Source organism: Hipposideros armiger, unplaced genomic scaffold (assembly GCF_001890085.2).
Source record: "Hipposideros armiger isolate ML-2016 unplaced genomic scaffold, ASM189008v1 scaffold_1761, whole genome shotgun sequence".
Taxonomy (NCBI): Eukaryota; Metazoa; Chordata; class Mammalia; order Chiroptera; family Hipposideridae; genus Hipposideros; species Hipposideros armiger.
This window is the reverse complement of record NW_017733111.1, coordinates 51,792-67,114: the sequence shown is the minus strand read 5'-3', so window position 1 is coordinate 67,114 and position 15,323 is coordinate 51,792. Positions and strand designations below refer to the sequence as shown.

The window sequence follows — 15,323 nt, the reverse complement described above, 5'->3', positions numbered from 1 at the left end:
AAAAAAAAATGACAAATTTCCCTATCTTATCTTTTTAAAGGGCCATGCATCTATTTTAGGATTTGCAGGCCCTAATGGTCTGTCACTCATCTCTGCTCTTGGAGAGCCAGTCAGTCAATCCATAAACAAATGAACACGGCAGTGTCCCAATAAAGCTGGACACAAAATATTAGATTTCCTGTTTCATATCCCATAAGCCATTTTACTTCTTACTAACCATTTCAAAATGTAAACACCACCATAAATTCATACAAACAAGGAGGCGGGATGAGCCAGTTTGCCAACCCTGGTCCAGGGAGTTTAACAAAAGCTTATTATAAAATTCCAGGAGATGTCTAGATGTCTCTAGAACTGGGTCCTAATTTGATATATGATAAAGTAGCAAAATACTTTGAGCAGGAGAGTACTTTGCTTCCAACTGTATTAGTCTCATTTTATTATTTTGCGAATCTCTTCCAGAATTAACTACTTCCATTTGAAAATGATAAAATGTCTAAGGAATCCACTTCAAATGTTTGCTCTGCTGTGAACATGGTCTTTCCTGTTACTTCAACTCAGAACTGAGATTTCTGATCCTTGCTTTTTATATTCCAGTCCCAGATGTCATTTTTGCTGCAGAAGTTATCTGAAGGTTGTCTTATGCTTTATGGTAATGGTCTACAATGAAGCTCTAGCACCTTCAGGAACAATACACAGAGTGGATTTAAATATCTATGAACCTATGAGACATGCTCTCAAATGAGTTTAAATGCATTTTATTTTTAGACAATCTATATGATATGTTTTTCTTAAAAACATTGCCTCTAGTCCTAATGAATCAAGGTCAAAATATATGAAGAGCTCAAAATAACATCAGTCCCATTTGTCCTAGTCCTGGTATGTGAATGAAAAGCAGCAGCCAGTTTATTATGACTGGTGATAGATCCAAATTGTTAACATGTTTCCATTTCTAAATCATCCTGAAAGAAAACCATATATGGGGTCACAGCATCTGCACAGTCGTCCAGCAGAACCATGCCATCTAGATTCATGTTTGCACCGATAAAGAACTAGTAGTTTTTTAAATGAGCAAGGATGTGCTTGATTTGTTCTGCAGCCCGTCATAAAAGGTTTTACTCTTCCTGGTCTCTGTTCAAGTTTCCCTTTGATTGATTTAATGTAATCGTTGATGCAATTCTTATCAGCTTCTTTTGTGAAGCCCGTTGCCTACAAATGATGGTTCATGATGATATAAACACAAGTGATTACTGTGATTTCGGTACCTTAGCCATTGGGGCCTCCAGTGGAGAAATTTCTGCCAACCAGCGAGTCGTCAAAGTTACCCCTGTCCTATTGACCATCTTCCCCTCCACTTGGAGGCACAGCCTGTCTGTGATCTCCAGAGCTTTTAGATGTTGGAGAACATCTCATCATGACTGATGAGGTCCTGGTAGATGACCATGATAGTGGCTTCAAGGGCACTACAATGGCACTGGCTTAGCAGGAGCCCAGAACTCAGAGCTAGCAGGGTGCAGCCAGAGTGGGTGGGGGGGCAGGCGGAAAATGTCCCTATCTTATTTTAATTCACCTGACAAAGAACACGTTAAAGTTTATAATGCATAATGTAATATTCTTATATTTATATAAATATGTTCATTTCAATTCATCTCTTTTGAAATCAGAAACTTTTATTGCCCATCAGGATAAACCATAGTTTAACAAGGCATTGATTGTCTATTAGGTATCAATAAGGATTAGATTGACTGCTACCTTTGGTTTTGGAAGGTACAAATCATTTAGGGTACAAATCAGTTCAATCATGCTAGTCTTCTTTGAGAAGGAATAACTCTTCAGGAATGTATATTTTGGTATGGCATGCAGTATCATTTTTAAATATCAGATCAGTTAGCCAAACAAACATTTCTGAAATACCAGTCTGGATAGTGGTCAGAAAAACCACAGGTATACTGCTTATTTTAAATTTTCAAATTAAATATTAGAGAAAGTCATAGAAGCCATAGACAGACTCTCCAAATACCCTGATCTGGGCACTACCCAATACATTCCAAATTTTCTGGTTTTCCAACGCAGATGTTTTCTTTTGAAATGACTTGATTTTTCTGGGGAAAGCTTGTGCTTTACTTTCTTTATCAACCTCAAAATTTCAAAACTGTATTGACATATGTAACATATATGTGTGTGTGTATTCAGTTGAATATATATATTCAAATGTCCTTATAGATATTGGCTCTTAAGGAAATGCCACTACACTTCTGTTTCAGGAACTATATATGCAAATTCAATTAATGTTAATTATATATTTTCAAAGTACATTACCCTGCATTCTGCCATTATTACCAAGAACTTAGTGAAAATTTCAAAAAAAAATCTTTGTTTTATACTATTTTAATCAACAAAATAGTGAACAAAATGAACATACAAAAGTTTTGATGAGCAACACATCAAAATGAAATACATTTATTAAATATAATAAATTAGGCACAATTAGTTTGCTCATGGTCTAAGCTACTTGGATCTGAAGGTTAATTTTATAATAGAAGAACCAGTTTACTGCTATGAGTTACTTGGCTGACACATTTATACTGGAGCTGGTGATATGGCACATTATGACAGAAATAAGTACTCCACAGTATATAACTGTGTTCATTAAACCAAATGAGAACCCCATAAAAACACTGTTTGGGGACATATATGTGAGATTTTACAGACATAATAGTTCTTTTCAAACTATGATTTGGAAAGAAAATACGTTTATCCTTTGAAAACTTAAAATGCTAGATAAAAGTATTAGCAAGTTTAATTCAAATGATAGTCTACCCAAGGCTGTCTTTTGTCCTTGTTTTTAATACAACATTTAGTTCTTGGTGTGAGGGAAATCAAACTGAGACTGAGGGAACAAAAACATGATCCTAGGTTTCTTTCACTGTCCCCTCAGAATTTGTTTTGTCAGAAAACATGACCTATAGTCTCACACTATTATATAAAATTAGCATATATTCCAAAGGGTTTGTAATTCAATATGATAACATAAGGTGACCTGAAAAACAGCCTTTCCATTTATTTCCTATCTTAGCTTTTGCAATTAGCTGAGGCAACTTTTTTTGAGAATTTTAAATTCCACCTTCAGCCATCCTATTAATACCGATTATACTTTTCTATAGAAACAACTGCTACATAATTTCCAGAATCTCTGTTGTACTACAGTTCCATCTATATATTTTCAATAGGTTGGATAACATATTTTTTTTTCAAATAGTGTTAACAATGATTTTAAAAGATAATTTAGAGGATACAATGAAACATTAATACTTCATGAAGTAGCCAGACTTCTTTAGAAAAATTGTAAAATGGAACAAAAGGCAAGAAGCTTTTATAGAGAAACAATAAAGAACAAGGAAGAGACAAACTGATAATATCAGATTGGCTGGGACTACATGGTTAGCCTTGTTTGGGGTGACAAGGCCTAGAGTTGGCTTGAAGTTTAAGGCTTGGATGACTGAATATACTCCTTTTCTGGTCACGCATTACATTTATAGGGACACAAGTTATCTAAGTTTCATTTTGCGGATATGGCACCCCAGGCAGTAAAAGTTACATTTTTGGGCTTAGACATTTATTTCAACAATAGTGTTAAGGTATGGCACTATTTAAAATGTGGATTATAATAACTAATTTGGGGTAATATTTGTAAAATTTAGCACGTGCATTATCCCATGTTAAAAAAAATTGAGGACTTTGATGTCATACATTACTTGAAATAAAAGTATAATATCAAACTGTTTTACTAATTATCCATGGGCAATGGGTTCTGTATGTATATAATAGTTAATAGAACAGATTAGCCAAAAGGGTTGGCTACAATATAGATGGAATGTAGAAGTATCGCCATTTTTCTCCTTGATATCAGTTTCAAAATGAGCACATGAACATGTGCATTTGTGTGGCATGCACATGTGCACAGGCACACACACAAACACACTGCTGTTTGTTGATGAAGTACAGCTAAAAATAATTCTTCTAACTCGCAAAGCCCTCCAAAAAGACATTAGAGAAAGAAAACAGTTTTATTATTAAATAAGCATTAAACCAGGATGTAATGTACATCACAGGCAAAACCCTAAACGATTGCAAATATAAAAAGAAATCCTATCCTTTACATAGCCAAGCATATACACCCCAATACATACGTGTTCTCAGGATAAACAATAACTCACCCTCATGGGACAGGTCTTGACAGCACCATTTGTCACACACAGTTCATCCGACACTGACCTGGTAATTGGGGTGACCATTTGTGCTTTTATTCAACACTTCCCACCCTACCATCTAGTTTCTCCCTTGAAATATATTTTAAGGACATTCTACTTAATAAATGGCTTGGCTCATAAAATAAAAGAGGTTCTACAGGCTCTAACTAGGTTTTTGTTTGTTTGTTTATGAGTATTTCATCATTTTATCTCACTTAAAAATTCAACCATGACAGGATTCTAGGATTCTAGCAAACTTTGATGTCTGAGTCTAGATCTTTATCCACAATTCTAAAACACATCCATTGAGCTAGATTTTAATTATATTCTTCCAGAGTACCCACTTCCTTTGTCCCGCAAACTCCTCCAACTCCTCTATTATGATCTCTAAATTTACAACACAGATATTATGTAACTGTTCCCTACAACACCCCATTTGTCTAACAGGGCAGTCTATCACTATGATTCTAAACCTCAGGAAAGTAAAAAGAAATCCCCAGTACCTTGATCAAGTTCAAGGTTAACTAGTTACGTGGCTTATATTGAAAATTGGTTCTAAGTCCAGTACTCTTCCCCATTAGGCAACTCACTAAACTTAAGGCATTACAATTGAACCATAAATTATTAATAATAAAAATCAAACATTTCCCCAAAATTTGGTGGCATTTATTTCTAGTACAGTGAAATTTTATATGAACAACTGCATAATGCCATAATGAAGGAATGCCACTAAAATAGATATGGAACAATCTAGGTAATTCATTGTTTAGACTGATCATCAATTATATTCTACCAGATGCTGGTGAGCTTTAAGAAATAACACATTTGCATTATATTTCCTTGTTTTTCTTTCTTTCTTTCTTTTTGGTAATTAAGACTGGCATGTGCAAGTGTGTAGTAAAAACATTACACATATTATCAATCTTCATTCATCCCTCACTGAAGGCTAAGGTCAAACTGCACCAGGTCCCTATTGTATAGAATTAATTGAAATGACATGAGAGCAATTTACTATGGACAAATTGTTGCTGAAGATCAAAGTGCATCACTGAAATATTGATTACTATTGTGATACACTGTGATAACTTCACAATGTACAGCAGAAATATGAACATTATGTGGTGAATTTAGTCTTTAATAAGAGATACACACACATAGACACACACAGATAGACAGACACACACACAAATACACTTAAGTATGTTTCTGTAAAATATGCCAATAGCACAAAGTGTGCCATTTACAGCTTGTTATTTTTCTAAATGCCCTTCTCTACTAAATGCCAGCTAAGGCACTCAATAAAATAAATAAAAATGAAACAAAACAAAGGAGAGGGAGAGGGGGAGAGAGACAGAGAGAGAGGAGAGACAAACTTCGGGACTAGTGTGAACACCCCCTGACACACACACACACACACACACACATTCTTCAAATTTACACCAACTTGACAAAGTTATAACAGTAATTAAAATTGTAACAGTAATCCAAATCCTTTGTCCTCCCCTAAATCTGAAAAGAAAAATAAATAAATAAATAAAAAGCTGTGAGGACTTGCTAACAGATAACACGTGATTAAGAAAACTAAATGGATGGGTGGCAGATGGCATGAGCTTTTGTGACCTGCCTGAGTGACCAACCAAGGGCTGGTGACCAATCTGCCTCATCCGGGAAGAGTGCAATGATGGTGCCAACTTGGGCCAGTGAAGCAATGTGCTCCACAACCAGACTGAAGAACAAAAGGACAGCAACTTGTCTGTTCCCCTTCCCCAATTCCCCAATGCTGTTCCCCTCCCCAATTCCCCAATAAAATAAAAAATAGTAAAAAAACTAAAACTAAATAGAACGCAACCATAGTACAGTAAAATTGCCTGAGAAAAAAAAGTGGACAGTGGACTGTGTGGTTAGTAAATTCCAGTAAATAATACTGGTTTTGATCAAATATTCTGATTTTATGAAAAAAATGCTTGAGTTTATTTATAAAATGTAGGATTTTTTGTTTGTTGTTTTAGGTTTTGTTTGTTTTCTGGTCTTGTTTTGCAGCATAGAGCAAACAACAGAAAGGGTGCAAACTAGAGATGCAGAATACCTAGAAGGAAAAAGGGTCAGAAGATAGCAGTCTTGGAGGATGCTATGCATCAGATATCTCAGATATCATGCCCAGGAAGAGTCTATATTAGCTGCTTAACCTCCTTCCAAATTTATGATTACTTAATTCTGATTTGAGAGGGACAAGAATCATTAAAGGAAGATGGGCTTTGTTATAAGAAAATTCAGATTCTAGTCAACTACAGAGTTTATTATACTATACTCAAACAAGTCACTACCAAAAAGTATAAGTGAGAAAGTGTGGTTGTTATTTTTAATGCACGATGTAACACAGTTAAATAATTGAATGGATACGTGCATGAACTTTAGACTTAGAAAGATCTGGATATGAATCCCAGCTTTATCACTTGCTGTGAAACTTAAATTCTCTGGGTCTCAAATTTCTAATCTGTAAAATAACAATAAAAACAATCACCTCAAAGGTTAATTCAAGAATGAATGTGTTATTGTTTATAAATAATTAACCTCAATGTATGATGTCTTTTAATTAGAGAAAATTGATTTTTTTCAATCTTTCCCTTTCATTACACCACCTACATGTTTTACTGATCTTGATCTTTTAAATGTACTCAAATAAATTCATCCAAGATATAGCATGCCCTTCTCCATGTTGGATTCTGTTGAATAAACTATATGCCCTGCCCTCAAATGGCTACCTTTGTAGTGGACATACAAGCTAAAAGTGTAATAGTAAGCAAAAATATGTGGGCACATACAAGGGAATTGTACTGTAGACTCGGTGGTCCATGTAGACCTGAGATAGTCAGGAAAAAGATGGGGACAACATTCCATACAGATGGAGCAACAAATATATAGACTTGTTAGAGAAAGACCAGTGCATTAGCATTTGTTCAATATAGACAACAAGTTATACAAAGTTAAATACTCAAAGCCTTGAATAAATGCCAAGAATATGGGCATTTATTCTATAATCTACTGGTAGCCTTGGAGACTAAGCATCACAATAGCATGTCCAAATTTATTTCTTAGAGCAATAAGCAAACCTTCTGTCATCAAATACATAAATGAGCCACTGGATTAAACACAACTAAATGGAATTATTTAATTCATAACTTCATAGTATCATTAAGATGTTGACATTCCTTATGCATATCACAGAGGGAGATTTAGTATGCAGGATTTTCCAAATTCATTTAACTGTAGCCTTTCTCCATTCTAGTTTTCCAATATTGCTATTGCCAAGAATGCATGTTTCCTATTTTATTTGTGAAAACTAATTGTTTCTGTAATATAGAAATAGATTGATTAGAAGCATGACTAGAATCAAGAAAAGAGTCTGTTGCAGTAATCCAGTTGAAAGATTTTAAAGGAAGTAAATAAAGTATTGGGGGAGTGGTGGGAAATGTAAATGGATTTGAAAGATAGTAAGGATGTAGAATTGAGACAAACAGAGTAATCTCCAAAGGGAATTGGCATATGTTATTTGAAATACCTTCCCAGATAATTTGATAACCCCTCCTCAACATAGTCCAAAAATCACTCTTCAAAGCCTGATACCACTTTATAGGTACAAGGTTGTGATCCTGACTTGTTATCTCTTGGCCCACCTCAAGATAAAAAGAAACATCTAGTAACCCAGTCACACCGAGACACACTGGCATCTTCTGAACAAAGAAGGTAATACTCTCATTCTGTCACCCATCTTTGTTTTCCAGTTGCAGTTCCTTATTGGAGATGTGTAATGCTCCCCTTCATCTTTTGGGAGAAACTGATTTGGCTTTAACCTTGCAGTCCCATCTAATTTGCCAAAATATACTACAGTAATCAGGGAACTACCATAGCCAAGTAACAAATGGTAACAAAGAGGGCATTAATTATACACAGTATGTTGTGGTTTAAACAATTTCCTCATGCTGGCTTTACCATCAAAAAGAATTGGGGGGAGGGGAATGATGTTGTAATATTAGATAACTTCTTAAACTTTTTATCATGGATTGCAGCAAAGTGCCCTGAGTTGAGAGGTTGCTGAACTAAAAGAAATACTGCAAAAAGTTAGTGAATTAAAATTAAAGAATTTTAAAGTTAAAGAATGAATAGGGTGGATAATAAGAATAAATTGTGAAATTGTGACCCCCCCACCTAATTCACACTTTTGTGTTTTAACTTCTTGCTACACACGACATTGCTAAGATACTGATAAATGAGGGAAGAAAAAAGATACTTTCATGCTGATAAATATTTAGAAACCTATTCCAAGGTTAATCTGTTGCCATTGCTATTTAAAGTTTAAAGCCTGGTGTATTTTTAAAAAGTAATTAAGATTCTAAAAGAGTGAAAACAAGTGCCTGAATTTCTAAAATGAGCACCAAGAAACTAAATGGGACATTTTGTGGCAAAACTGTAGTCATTTCAATATTTTTGCAAAATATGTTTGCCACTGTTGAACAGATAGGTCCTATCAGAGAAAGAACGGGGGAAAGCAGCTTCTAACCACTTTTTTTTTATAGATACCTTTGTTTTAAAACTATATTTCATGTTAAAGTGTTCTTCAGAGTGCTATTCCCTGGGAGAAATTACTCATAAATGGCACTAATGAGTGTCAAGCTGCATTTCAAGGCGTTTTGAAAATTGTCCTATTAATTAATGGTGTAATTAAGCTTTTGTCAGTGACATATCATATTTCTGACAGGAATGGATGGCCTGTGTAAGTCAGTGCCAGGCAGCCATCCAGGCAGCCACTGTGTATAATGGATGGTAGCAATTTAGTGCAGGTTTACACTGATGGGACCACCTACGTGAGGGAGGCTGGCAACTTGCATACACAAACAGTGCTTTGCACTGTACTTCGGAAATAGCTGTAGCGGAGATTGATGTGGCCCCCTCCCTAGGATGACACATTAGCCTTTTACCATTAAACCATAAATAGTGTTTCTCTGAGCTTTTGTGACAAAAATGTCAATTAGCTTCTAAATTTCTTTTTCATTTAATTTTGCATTCTAATCCATTTGCATATTAATGTGAACATGGTGCAGAACTGTTAGATTATAATACCTCACTAAGGCTAATAGGATGTAATACACACTTATTGAGGATAATTGTTATACACATTTAAATGTTCCCCCGCCACCACCCATCTCTATGCATGAGAGAGATGCCACTGTTTAATGCTTCTAGAATATCAGTGTGTCACATACAGTAAGATTTAAACTTGGGCACAGAGAAATAAAATAACTATAATTGAAACAGAAGAAAGATCCAAGTACACTCACATCAACACAATTAAATATAAATCATTTTATTCTGGTCCTGCCTCTGTAACAGATCTCTATTAATTCTAGTATTAATAATTTACATCCTGGCTCCAACTATCAAGGTCTTAAAAAATGAATAAAAATCAAAGACAAGAATGGAATTTCCTTGGTAAAAATGTTTCACTTCTGTGAAGCTCACAGGTTTAGAATGACCTTTTTTACAGAAAGAAAACATTTTTTTTTCTCTTACATGTTTTTATATTTTCTGGTTTTTAATAATCAACATACTTTTTAATTAAAAAAACCTACCTTCATAAAAAATTACAGAAGTGTATTTTAATTTACATCATCTATATTCAGGCCCTAGTTGTCCAAATATATTCCAAGGTTAAAATAGAATTAGAAAATAGCTAATTGGCACTAGTTCAGAAATCAGTACCAGGCATTTTAAAGCAGAAAAAAGACATTAAAGATCACCCAGTTCAACCCACTTCATTTTACAGATGAAGAAACAGAAGCCTGAGAGATTATATAACTCGCCCAAGGTCATGCATCTAGTAAGCGGCAGAGTGAGGACTAGGACCTGACACGTTCAAAATCTTTTATTCAGAGGTTGTTTTCAAAGTCATGTTTTTGAAGATAGCAGTTTAGATTTCAATGGATATAAAAAGATTAAATAATCAAGGTGACAGGTAGGAAGGAGAAAAGTATAGAGAAAAAGCAACAGAGGGAGGGAGTTGGGAAGGGAGAAAGGAAGGGAGAAAGGCAGGAAGGAGGCAAAAACACGTGTATGATGCAGTGAGAGTCTTATTTTAAACCTTTAAGATGCCTCAGTAATTTGATAAAGGTCATTGTTTATCTTTTGAGACATGGATCGACTGCATAATATTATACAGTAAATCCCCAACTTATGAATGAGTTGTTTTCCAGAATTTTATTTTGCAACCTTTTTTAAACCACTTTAATCATAGGAAGAAGGTTATACCAGGACTACATCCAATAGTTTTTATAACCCATAATGGGCCTTGACAATTTGATGTAAGACATATTGAAGTTACAGGGATGAGCATCATTTTGACAACTTGGACTGGAGTGTTAATAGAGAGTTCTAGCAGGCTGGGAAATATGGGTGCTAGGAAAGCAATAGGTTAGCAACCCCTTAAAGAAACACTCTTATTTTAATTTAATTAATTTATTTATTCAGAGTTTTTTGTTTGTTTTAATTAGTTTCAGGTGTCAAAGAAATATTCTATAACACTTTGTCCCAAATTTAGTTAAAAAAATATTACTTGTGAGAAAAAAAAACAGGGAGGAAGGACTACTGATGGCAGTATTTAGCCTCTTCTATATTGGTATGATTCAGTTTTGTTCTAAAATTTGCATATCCCTCTCATAAATTAATGCCCTGCTTTTAACCCAACCTATCTTCTCTAGAAGGTAGTTTAAATTATGTTTGTTACATAAACATTCTTTTTAAGGGTCTTATCTGTTGCCCGATATAGGTTAGCAAAGTACGGTATGTCTTCCAGTCACTGAGCACTTTCACTGACAGAAGTTCCCAGCAATGGCTTTAGAATGCCTTAGAATAATACACAGGCGGTGCTCTTCTGTGCTAGGTATGATCTTTAATTCTTTTTCACACATGCATTCATTTATACTTCTCATGGCTACCCTACATGGTAGACACTGATATTATTTTCATTGCACGAAAGAAACGGAGGCACAAATGTTAAGCAAGCTAATTAAAGTCACAGCTAGTAGACTTTTGGAAGGGGGAGGAGATTAGTAAGTAAGAGCTAAATTAGTGATGATGATTTTCTCTTTTTATTTTTCTTCTTCATCCTCTGTATTCACATGTTCATAGAATAGAAAAGATAGTCACTAGAGTAGTAGAAGCAGTGATTTATTATAAGAGGGCAACTACAACTGTTTTTCTCTTGCATCTCTTTATTGGGAGGTAGTGGGGGTGGAAGAAAACAAAATATGTTGGGAGAAAGAGAGGAAATCACCATTAGGAGTTTTCCTCTCATCTTCTGATGATACCTTTGTGTTATGGGTTGAATTATGCCCTGCCCACCAAAAAATGTTTACCGGGGGTGCCAAAAAAATGTATCCAAGTGCACACTTTGGTCAGCATTGCTCAAGCAATAGTTCACCATAATCAGAAGTGTCTGGATGCTGATGGTAACCACTTTGAGCACCTCTTTTGATTGCAGAACTCAAACATGACTTGTATTCATCTTCTGATATCAATATATATTGAGTATTACAATTTTAATAGCTTTCCTTTCTTCAAATGCTTATACATTTTTTTGGCACCTTCTGTATGTTAAAGTACTAAACCTCAGTAACTTAGAATGTGACTTTATTTAGAAATAGGGTCTTTACAGAGGTAATCCAGCTCAAATAAAGTCATTTGGGGTAGACACTAATCCAATATGGCCGGTGTCCTTACAAGGGGAAATTTGGACACAGAAACAGACATACTCATAGGAAGAATGCCATTTGTACATGGAGGCAGATTGAGGTGATGTATTTATAGCCTAGGAATTCCAAAGGTTGTATCACACCACCAGAAACTAGGAGAGAAGCACAGAACAGGTGCTCCCTCATAGCACTCAAAAGAGACTAACACTGACACCTCAGAATTCTAGCCTCCAGACCTGAGACAATTAACTTCTGTTGTTGAAGTCACTCAATTTATAGTACTTTGTTATAGAAACCCTAGAAAACTAGTACTAATACATCTTGAGACTCAATACCCCCCCCACCCCGAGTTGTACCGATGAAGGAAACCTACACTAGACAATGCTAAGAGGGCGAAAGGAACTACCTCCAGACGTGGAAGACATGAGCATTTCATGTTGTCACTGAATTAGGGAAGTTTTATCATGCAAAAATAAAAACAAAGCAAAAAACTGCTGTTCATCTGAAAACTTGATATTCAGATTCTCAGTTTCCTAACTTTATCATTTTCCCTCCAACTATATGTGTTATTTAGTAAAGATCTTTCTCTGACATTCGTACCCATACATACTAGGTATAAATCTTACTCTACATTTGGGAGTATGACAGAGATCATAGAATTCAGTTTTAAAAATGGTTTAAATCAAACTAATGGTCCATTCTGTCTGAATCTTAGGGTTTTAGTTATCAGTCATATGACTGGGTCAAATTGAAGGAAAAAGAGCATCTTTCTGAGGACTCATAAGAATATAGGATATTTATTTGGAAACACTAAGAAGTTCTAGCCTTTAGTCAATGATTCCTTTATTTTCCAAGTCCAAATGCATCTTTGAATCAAGAGGTTAAATGGGCTACCTGTCACTCTTGAGCAAATTCTGCTGAATTTGAGAGAGCTGATGTCTAATCCTAACCTCCTAGGGAACTTATATCATTTTCCTCTGATGTCCTGCCAGCTCCCAGAGAAACACCAGAAGATCTGAGATCAGCAGACTGTTGATTCTTTTCCTACTTGAAGATCCCTCTCTCCATGTAGCTGCTTTCAACAAATGCCACCTTATCTTTTGCATAAATCCCCTAACATAGGTAGCTCTGATATAGATTCTGACAGAAATCTCTCCTGAAGCAGAGGACTAAATAGGCCTTGGAACAATATTGGGTACTTAGGAAGAAAGAAGCCATAATACAATAACAATGAAGTATCCCATCACATCTATCTCACGGCCTGCTGAATAAGGTTGGACAATTGAGTTTGCAAACTCATCCTAGAAAAAGTGCTACCTACCCGATCGCTGAATGTCACTACCATACTCCCTTTGGGAAGCTATGCACCATCTCCAGCACCTAGTCCACCCTTCAAAGCAATTTTGAAACTCCTTTATAGAGCTGTTGTTGTATTATACTTCATGTCCTAAATGTCATCAAAATGTCTTCCTTTCAATATTTCCTTTATCTTCTGTAAAGAAAGAAGTCATTGGGGCTGGGCGAGTGGCGCGTTGGTTAAGATCTGGCTTGGGACGCCAGAGGTCCCCGGTTTGGATCCCACATGAGGGCCAGTGACACTGCCCTCTACAGCTAAGATGCTGAACAACAGCTCAGCCTGGAGCGGGCTGCCATGAGGCCACACGAAGGCTGCAGCCCCTGCTGCAGTGGGTTGCCATGGGCTACCGTGTGTAGCCAGCAGCCAGAGTGAGCAGCCAGCAGCCGCCATGAGTGGCTGTTCAGAAGCCAGCGACTGATGTGCCTTGCCCAGGAAGAGCGCAGTGATGGTGCCAACTTGGGCCAGTGAAGCAACGTCCTCCACAACTAGACTGAAGAACAAAAGGACAGCAACTTGTCTGTTCCCCTTTCCCCAATTCCCCAGCGCTGTTCCCATCCCCCAAAAAAAATCTTAAAAAAAAAAAAAAAAAGAAAGAAAGAAGTCATTGGGGGCCAGATCAGGTGAGCAGTTTCTTGTTGACTGGCTGAAAACTCCCTCACAGACAGTGCCGCGTGAGCTGGTGCATTGCTGTGATGCGAGAGCCATGAATTGCTGGCAAAAAGTTCAGGTCATCTAACTTTTTCACACAGCCTTTTCACCTCTTTCAGATAGTAAACTTGGCTAACTGTTCAGTTGGTACAAATTCATAATGAGTAATCTCTCTGATATCAAAAAAAATGTTAGCAACATTGTTCACACACTTAATTGTCAAACCTCGTATGTCTCTACTTCTAGGAGCCAAGAAACCCATCTTCAACAGAAACTAAAATAACTCTTCACATAGCAACAACCCCGTCTACCAAGGAAGTACCAATGTGTCTCCGTCTCACAATGGGCGTGGTGATGCATACCTAGTTGCCCAAAGCAGAGATCCACTTAATTATCCTTGATTCTTACTTTATCTATTCTCCACATGCAAGCAAAAGTCAAATTTGCTCTCTTTTACTCTCCTCCGAAATCTGTCTTAAATCATCTATTTCCACTACCTTAGGAAATCCTCATTCTTGATCACGTTCTGCACCATGGCAACCATTTAATAGCTGAACTCACCGACATCGCCATTCAGCTGCTTGCAACAGCCCCCTAAAAGGCCTTAAATGTTGCCTCTGTAAATCATTCTCCACATGTTGTTTTAAAATATCAAATTTTATCAAAGCATTACTTTGCTTAGGACTCCACAATGCCTTTGATGATTTTCAGGGTGAAGTCCAAACTCCTTACGAGGCCACACAGGCCCTTTGTTATCAGGCTCCTGGTTACCTCTATGCCTTTCTGTCTTACCTTTACTTTTCTCCCTGCCCTACTCATATGTCCCATAACTCGTATCTTGGACTTTATTTAACTATTTCTATTTTAAACATTTTCTGAAATTCCTCTTGCCTTTAAGATTTTGAAAACGCAATTTCTTTCTTTTCCCCTGGAGAGTTCCTCACTAACCCCACTTACATAGCCACTTCCTTTTGTCTCTTCACTTTATTAACAACACTTCATCCTAGAAAAATCAATGAAAACATCACTTCTGGAAGCTTTCCCTGAACTACTTACATTCTGGGTTAGAAGAACTTCTTACATGCTTAGAGATCTCCATGCTTTCTTATTACTGTATAGTAATGTGTTTAAGGTATCGGTTCACTTACCATCTTCATCAGAGCAATCATAAACCCTTCCAGAAAAGTGATGATGTCTTATTTATCACTGAATCTCTGTTGCTTCTAGAATACCATCATTTAGCAAGTGCTAAGTGTTGAACAAATGATTGCATACCCCAAGGGCACATGTGAGTATCACACAGGTGATTCAGGAACTGCCTATTAC

The 15,323-nt window shown here is 36.3% G+C and overlaps 1 pseudogene; it reads right to left on the bottom strand.

The window, feature by feature from the left end:
• Nucleotides 1-932: 932 nt before the first annotated feature.
• On the bottom strand, nt 933-14,564 carry LOC109378126 (translationally-controlled tumor protein pseudogene; annotated as a pseudogene).
• Nucleotides 14,565-15,323: the final 759 nt, after the last annotated feature.